The sequence below is a fragment of the Hydra vulgaris genome, chromosome 15 (genome assembly GCF_038396675.1).
Source record: "Hydra vulgaris chromosome 15, alternate assembly HydraT2T_AEP".
NCBI classification, from domain to species: domain Eukaryota; kingdom Metazoa; phylum Cnidaria; class Hydrozoa; order Anthoathecata; family Hydridae; genus Hydra; species Hydra vulgaris.
Genome location: NC_088934.1, coordinates 11,625,908 through 11,635,000, shown reverse-complemented (window position 1 = coordinate 11,635,000; position 9,093 = coordinate 11,625,908). Strand labels below are relative to the sequence as shown.

At 28.3% G+C, this 9,093-nt stretch overlaps 1 long non-coding RNA gene across 1 annotated transcript in view; it reads right to left on the bottom strand.

Annotated features, from left to right (window-relative positions):
- Positions 1-1,341, bottom strand: part of LOC136092412 (uncharacterized) — a 5,013-nt gene extending 3,672 nt beyond the window's left edge. Inside the window, exon 1 of the long non-coding RNA XR_010644393.1 lies at positions 765-1,341. This is a non-coding gene — a long non-coding RNA (uncharacterized LOC136092412). The remainder of the gene's footprint in view (positions 1-764) is intronic.
- Between the last annotated feature and the right edge of the window lie 7,752 nt (positions 1,342-9,093).

Sequence of the window (9,093 nt, the reverse complement as noted above, 5' to 3'; positions counted from 1 at the left end):
TCTTTTGCAAGAACTTTGAACTCTACAAAAAAAAAAATTAACTATAATCTAGTATATAAGATAATCAAAAATAGAATTAGGTTTTTGGCTACCACTTTTCAAAAAAATCTCTAAAAACCCAATTTTAGGTCCCCCAAAATTGTGAGTGCTAGGCCAAGGCTCTGACAGGAACTTTTATAAACAACAATAACTTTCGTCAAATTTTTTTAAAATTTATTTACATGTATGTTTAAATTATATCACTATTTTAGATGTTCATTGAATAATTTCCTACAAGTTTTTTTATATAATATATTTATGGAGTATTATTTTATTTTACTATCAGCTATCAAGCTGATTAAATTGACTTGATCACCTTCAGCTTTAATCTGAAGCTGATGAGTTAAAAGCTGCAACCACTACTTTATAGACAACATAGTTGTTTTGATGTATATACTTTATCATAAAACATGTGTTTTTTCTATACTTAATATTTATTTTTTTATTTTATAACACGTTTTTTTTTTTTAATATGTGTTTTTTTATAATACTTATTTTTTTATAATACTTAAATTCTTAAGAAAATATTGACTTTTGCCTAATATTCTTTAGATAAAAAAAATATTTTCTTATATTACTCTAATTGTGGTAATAAACAAAGGTAATATTAACTCCAATCATTATATTTGTCCCCAAAGTTCATGCAATTCTATCATATATAATTCTCTCACTGATTCTAATAAATATAAGTTATTACCATTATTATTATAATTATATTTACTAACCTGTCATTACTAATATTTATCAAAAATACATTCTGGTTGTTGAAGTCACTTTTACTCATATCAGTATGCAAATATTGTCAACAGTCAGTGTGCACCAAGCAGAAATATTCTTAAACATGCTGCAAAATGCAAGATATACATGAGATACAAATCATATGGGACCTATTTTTGTTCCTTTAATTAGCAACTTAATATTTTTATCTTAAGACTTTAAAATTAAGCTATGGAAAACAAAAACGGTGTTTAACTTATTTCAACTCAGTTATAATAAATAAGCATATGGTTATGATCTATATAATAACTATTATCTTTTTTTAGTTATTGTTATTTATGTTAAAGTTATCAAGTTAAATTAAAATTTGAATGCAAAAGTTTACATCAACAAATATTTTATCAGTATTGTAAGTATAAGTTAAGTATTATAAGTATTTATAAGTATAAGTATTGTGAGTACAAGTAATTATTATGTATAGTATGATGTTATTGTTGATATTACAAGTGTACAATTTTAAATCAAAGTCAAAAAATATCAATGATTTAAAAAATTTTTGTTATGCAACTGCATAACAACTAGGGTTGCCAGATGTCCCGATTTTACGAAGGAGAACTAAGTAAAAAAAATATTTTTACATATTTGGCGCAGAACTCTCCTTCGTAAAATCGGGACATCTGGCAACCCTATAACAACTAAGTTATTTTTCCATTTATTTGTAAACACTTGATATTTATATTTGACAGTGGGTAAAATTTTTTAACATAAGTCATTTAGCTTGAATAAAATATAAAAAAATCAATAGAAAATAATGGATCTGTAAAAACGATTCAAAAGTATTAAATTTTTTAAATTTAACCTATCCATCACAAAATACGCCAGTTTGCTCTTCTTGAATGCTTCTGACCATCACTAGCAAAAACAAAACTCTAAATTTTGATCATTTTAAAAATGCAAACAGTGTCTCAATGAAATTGTTACTACTGTTTAACAGTTATTGGAACATATGTTAAACATATATGTTAAACTTTGTTAACTTATTTAAAAAAAAAATAATTCTTTTATAATGGTAATAAATAAATGAAATTCTAAAACAACATCTTTTTAAAGGAGTTTCACAGAGAAAAAATACACCGAAAAAACAATTCCTTTTAATTAAAATGTAAATATAATGTTTAAATAAATATAATGCATTAAAGTTCAATTTTTAAATTCATTTTACACATAATACGAATTATATATGACAACCATCGAGTAAGTTTTGAAATGATTTTTCAATTATTAGTTTAAACCTTTGGGGAACCTTATGGGAAATCCGTCAAATCCCCAGATTTTTATCAGACCCTTCGACCCCGATAAATACCAGATAAGACCCAATCAAGCAAATTTGCCTAATTTTTTAACCAAAATATTACCCGTCAAAATCCCGTTCCCGTCAGCCTAGACAAATCCCGTTCCCGTCAGCCCAAACCTTACGGAACCCATTTGTCAATGTTGTCTGGGTAATAGAGTGTGTCGATTTTTATTTATTTTTTTTCAATTTCAAAAACGGCAAGATTAATTTTTATAAAAAATTTCATAGAGATTCCGACGTTGTTAAAAAAATTTAAAAAAATAATGTCTTGCAGAATTATTGGAATAAAATATGCCGAGGTCCATCTAACCAGGAATGTTTTATCTTTATTTGAAACCAGCAAGGAAAATACACACCAACTATAAATTCAATAACCCACAATCTACAAAAATGGTTGGCTGTAGTGAGCCACCTGGAATGAAAAACAGGACCTGTTTTAAGGTTTATTAAATTTTTAGGTAACACTCCAGATCTTATTACTGTTACAATTCTGTCTTCGTAAGCCTGATCAGCCCAAAGAGCATTAAGTATTTTGTCTGGCAAAACAATAAGTGGTTTAGCTAAAGTTACTTTTTTAAAGTTTTTGTTTGCATGTTTGCATTAGAGGGACCTCGGCAAATTTTATTCCAATTGAATTCCTTTGGCAAAAATATATTTCTATGGGAAGCGAGTAGAATAAATAAGAGCACAAAAAATCAGTAGGGGTTTTATGAGCACAAACAATGCTAAATACAACTTAGTTTGACTCACAAATTTTAAATAAAATTTATAAACTATTAATTGTTAATTATATCTAAATTTTAATAAAGATATCAGTATTATATAGTATATATTATTTTTTTGATTTTTAACAAAATGTGATATTTTCATAGTTCAACATAGTTTATATTGAGTTTATCAAATAATTAAAAAAAAATTTTTGATTTAAAATTTTTTCTTTTTAAATATTCATGTTTATTCATTTTTTCGTTGAAAGCTAAGCGTTACCCCAACAAGACATATTTTATTTTATTTTATTTTTTTTTAAGATTCAGATTACCTATAAAATTCCCCACAAAAACAAACTCCCCTTACTTTTAAAGCTCGATAAAAACAGGAAGAAAACAACACACTTTTCCGTAACATTCTTTGTCTAAAAATTAAAGAAGTGCTTGCTTTTTGTAAAAATACCCTTCACAAAAACTCTTTTTCTCTGTTTATTTTTAAGACTTTTTGAACCAAATAATCAATAAAATTAAAATTCAACATAACAGTTATTGAGTTAATCAAAAATTTGAGAAAATTTTTTTTTATTATTGTTTTGCCCGGTAAGTTAGTCACATTTTAGTCATTTTCCCGTTCAAAACAACTCTGACCCACCCAGCAAGACATTTCATAAAAATTTTTTTTTGCAGATTTGGAATCTCTATAGAATTCTTTACCTAACCTTGCCGTTTTTAAAATTAAAAAAAAAAAAAAAAATCGACACACCATATTGCAGCAACTTATAAAATAAGTTTTTATTGTTAATTGCATATTTAATCCCATCGAATTGATTACAAAAAACCGTAAAACCTGCAGCAGTATAGTTTACCCAGCGCAATGTGAAAACAAAATTAGATCACCAAAAAAAAAAAAGACGCAAAAAAATTTGGGTTCAAATGCATTTTTTGAGGAATAACTTTCAAAATTGCATATTGAGACTATTCGAATTATTTCTTTGTTGAATAAATATTTTTCACTTATTAGGGATAATAGAAAAGGGTCGTTCTTATACTCTTTGTAAAATTCTGATAAGACATGATGCTGCATTGGAACATTCTGTAGACACAACATCGTAGTCATGGTTAGCAAATAAAAGTGTGTTCTGGACCCGGAGATGCCCATGACGCTAAAATGAGTTTTTTTTTATACAACAAGTAGTAATATAAAATGAGGCAAGTCTTTTTTTTTTGTTATGTTTTAAAATATGATGGCACAAATGTGCCATCATATTTTAAAATATAACAAACACACAGTAACTTTATAGTCAACTTAAAATACCACACATGTTTTTTTTATCCAATCCGTTTGTATTTGCTCTTAATATTAGGTAAAATATTAGGTGAAGTTTAGGCTGTCTAATTATAATTTGATAACACAAACTAATTCGATCAAAAAAAAAGTACCAATACTAAATTGTAAAATAAAGCTACAGTAGAAGCGTTATTTTGTTTCATTTATTTGTTACTACGAAGTTTAGTATGCGGAAAACAAGTTGAGAGCGGTGTTACCAGAGACGTAGTAGAAATATCGAACTTCTCTCTGACGAAGCAAGTGTTACCACTACACCACTACCGCAAGACAAATTTATGAAATTAGACTGATGTGGTGAGCAACAACAACAAAAACAATAAAACAACAAAAGTTGGTGGTTTAAATATGCCGGCACTGCCAGTGGCGCACAGAGGGTGGGGATCCAGATCGGTCTTCATTAGGCATCGCTACCATGAAACATCACAAAAAAACTTAGAATCTTAATAATACTAATACTATAATAACATTATATATAGTAGTATAATATATAATAATGTTAAAGTTATGAAATAGAATAAACTTCTTGAAAAAGCGATAACAAACAAAATTATCAGGAACCTGAACAAATATAAGTTTTGATATTTTTAAGAAGAAACTAAAAAGTTTTTTATATAATTTGAGTAACAGAAACAATTGTTTGTCCTACAAGCTCAAAAAGTATTTGAATTCTTTTTCTCTAAATATAACATTTTGTAAATATTTATAATTAATTATTAACTAAGTAATTATTAGGTTTTTACATTTTCTTTCAAAAATATAAAAACCTAATAACTACTTAGTTATACTGTATAAAAATTACCCGGTGGGAATCAAACAATTCATTCTCAACATTATATCAACAAACATTTCATTCTCAACATTTTTACGCCTTTATATATAAAGGCGTAAATAAATTGATAGTCATGACTTATGGCCAAACTTGGTAAACAAGATCGTTGTTCCGATTAATTATCAGAGCAGCAATCAAGTAAATATTTTTACATCAAAATTTACCTTTGATGAAATAAAAACACTTTTAAATATATGCCTTTTGCATTGTTATTTTTTATTTGAACACGACATTGATGAACTAGAAGATTCTAAACCTATTGGTTTAGGACTTAGTTGTAGTAGTTGCTTTGTGTTTTCTACAGATTTACGAAAGTAATGCTATTGTACAAGCGATTTTCAATAATATTCATTTAAAGTCATTTAAAAATATGTCGATGACTCCATTTCTCGTTTTTACTTAATAACTATCATAAAAATATTCAGTACACCATGGAAATCGAAAATGAAAATAACACGCTAAACTTTCTTGACATAAATATTATTAACAATAAAACTGGTACGTACGATTTTAAAGTTTACCGTAAAGATGCCATAGCTAACGTTCAAATTAAACCTTACTAATGTCATGATCTAAAAATTATTAACGGAGTTTTTAAAGAATTTGTTCATAGGGCATTATATTTATACTCTGATAATAATATTGAACAAGAGTTATTATTTCTAATTGATGTTTTTGTAGAAAATGGTTATAAAAAAACAAGTCTAGAAAATATTATAAAAAACATTAAAGAAAATTTACATAATAAAAAACAAAATATTGAAACTCAACATTTATCAGTTTCATCAAAAAGTAATGTATCTTTACCGTGGTTAGGCTTTATTTGTTATAAAGTATTCTATATTATAGAATTAGGGCTGCCAGATGTCCCGATTTTACGAAGGAGAATTCTGCGCCAAATATGTAAAAATATTTTTTTTACTTAGTTCTCCTTCGTAAAATCGGGACATCTGGCAACCCAAATAGAATACTTTATAACAAATATGGAGTATTTTATGGCTTCTGATGCTGATTATCCGATGCCAATAGTATTGGAGCCTAACCACCAAATAAAGGAAGAAACTCCTGGATATGTAGCGGAAGACCCTACTAATCCATCTTTTTCTTCTACTATCATTTCTCCTAACAATGAAAAGTAAATATAAAATACTTCTATACAAAGACTTCATTACAATATGTCTTGTGCTCGAATAGTTTTAAAGATATAATTATTTTTAAATTCTACAAAAATTCTTGAAATTTCTTTTAGAAATTTTAAGAATTTATTTAGAATGTAAAAATTCGTTAGAAGCAGAGTTTGTAAATTATTCTTTCTAAAAACTTTAGATACCAGTGAAAGAAGAATATACTATAATTTTAATAACATGGTAAATAAAGTAAGCGAACTACCAAGGTTCCCAAAGAAAGGAAAAATGATTTGTAGAAAAATTCCTAATCAAGTCTTAGATAAGATCAGAGAATATATAATTAGTTTTCCATAGTTGATTCACACTTTTGCAGACAGAATACTAACAAAAAAGAGTAGTCATTTTTTACAATTAAAATGTACATGTTGCTTACACAAGCTTACCCAGAGTTCAATGTAAAAAAAGCTGTTTTTTATTCAACTTTTAATACAGAGTTTAATTTAACATTTCATAAACCAAAAAAAAATTTGTGTGATTTATGTCGAGTATAAAACAAAGAAGATGATCAAAAAATACTGCAGATGGAGATTTTAAAACCACAGCAGTTATGACTTTTGATTTAGAAAAAAGTATTTCCCCTTCCAATTGCTAATATTTCTGCATTCTATTATAAACGAAAATTAAATTCTATAATTTCACAACCCACTGTTCATAGAATAACAAAACTTATTATGCACTTTGGAATGAATTTATTGGCTGGTAGAGGTGCAAATGAACTTGAAAGTTGTCTGTATAAACTACTGAAGTCCTAATATATCAATTAATCGATTTATTTTGTGGTCTGATTCTTGTGTTCCTCAGAATAAGAACTTTGTTGTGTCTATGACAATAAAAAATTTTCAAAATGAAAGCGGAATACCACTCCTTGACAAGAAGTATAGTAAACCTGGTCATAGTTCAGTACAGAATATTGAGACTGCGCATAGTGTGGTTGAGAAAAAATTAAGACATTATGAGATTTACAGTCCTCCTACCTCATCCAAATTACTGTTATCTATTGAAAAAAACTACAAATGTACAAAGATGACTTCAAAAACTTCAAACTTACTTCCAAGTGTTTATATTTCCATAAAGTGCCTTTTGCAAAAGTAAAACTAAGGTGCCATAAAAAACATCTACCTTTTCATATTAAATTCAAAAAACCGTTTCAGTTAAACCGTTTCAATTAAACATAACACTTTGTAAAATGTTTTAATAAACATTATATTTATTTTTTTATTGTAAAAAAAAGGGTACAATAATGGAAATGGTTGTTTTTTATATTTTAAGGTTTAACTTATTTATATCATTTTTCACAGACAAATTAAAAGATATGTGTAATAAATTAGTTATTTTATTTTTCTATTATTCGAAAATAAATAATATTAATAAAAGTTGCTTAAAGTAACAAAAGAAAAAATTGTGAATTTTTAGTTATTTATAAATTGAGTAAGTGAAACCATACATCATACTCAATTTATTAATAAGTATATTTGTATGATAAGCTTATTTATTTCTATATAAGAAGCCTGCAGAGTAAAATCCGTATATTTCTAGATATAATGCCGATAAATTGGTTACCGGGAATAAATTAAAGAAAAAAATGCGAAGGATAGTGAATATAGTGATATGCGAAGGGGTCGTCCATAAAGTACGTACGCTCATAGGGGGGAGGGGGGAGGTCTTCAAAAAGCGTACGAAAGCGTATGGAAGGGGGGGGGGGGGAGGGTTCAATTTAAAAGTACGTACTTCGATTTTCTAATTTATCACAATTAACCAGCTAATCAATAGAAAATTTACATTCTAACTAAAGATTCTAGTTTGCCAACATAAAAATATGTATGGTATATGGAGTAGAGGGTATAGTTTTCCTCTATGCACACACATGTATGGGCGCCCTCAGAACTTTTTGATGTTCCAGATATGACACTTTCATACATCGTGCAAACTCATAACTTAAGTTTGTTTATACCTATGCCAAATGAGGAGGCCTTGCAAAATATTGGGATGGCGGAGGCCTGTGAACAAAAAGCCTTAAAACGCTTACCCTCTCGACCCCCAAAATGAGAGGGGTGTAAATTTTGCATGGTCATAACTTTTTTGTAATTTACAATATTTTTCTACAAAAATTAAAATCTGTCGATTAATTTAAATTTAGTTTTAGATGTTAAAGTTAAAAATTTTCTACTTATTTCCCTCACGTTTGAGCAGGAAGGGGGAGGAAACGCTTTAGGGCTTTTTGTTCCCAGGCCTCCGCCATCCAAGTTGTTTGCAAGGACACCTCATTTGGCATATTAACAAACTTAAGTTTGCATGATGCGTAAAAGTGTTCTATCTGGAACATCAAAAAATCCTGAAGGGGCCCATGCACACATGCCACTCCTTATATACTGGCCCTAAGTAAGACCTGAGGGCCGTGGTTGATGGGACGGAGTCACCCCAAAAAAAAACGTGTCAATGGCGTCTCAAAATCTTTCAAATTTGACCGCTAGGTTTTGCTAAAATAAAAAGCAAAAGGGCACAAAATTTGCATTTGAGGGGGGGGGGGTATTTGAGAAACGTACGTACTTTTAAGGGGGGGTAGGGACATAAAAGTACGCATGGCAACAGGGGGGAGGTGGGGTAGTCAAATTTCAAAATTTTTGGCGCACGTACTTTATGGACGACCCCTAAAATTATTTTAAAGTTTTAAGTCATTTCTAGTTACAAAATGAGTAAATTTAACCTTAATTCACCTACTATCAAATTAATTGCATCTATGACAATTGTATTCCGACGAAATGTTCTGATTTTGAAATACATTTGTCGTATTTGAAAAACAGTGCTCTTAGTTACGGGTGAAGTTTTTTTTGTTTTTGTTTTTTTAACAATTTAAACAATGACTTAAATTGATGTTAGCCAACTTTGTTAAATTTCAACATGTAATTAAATTT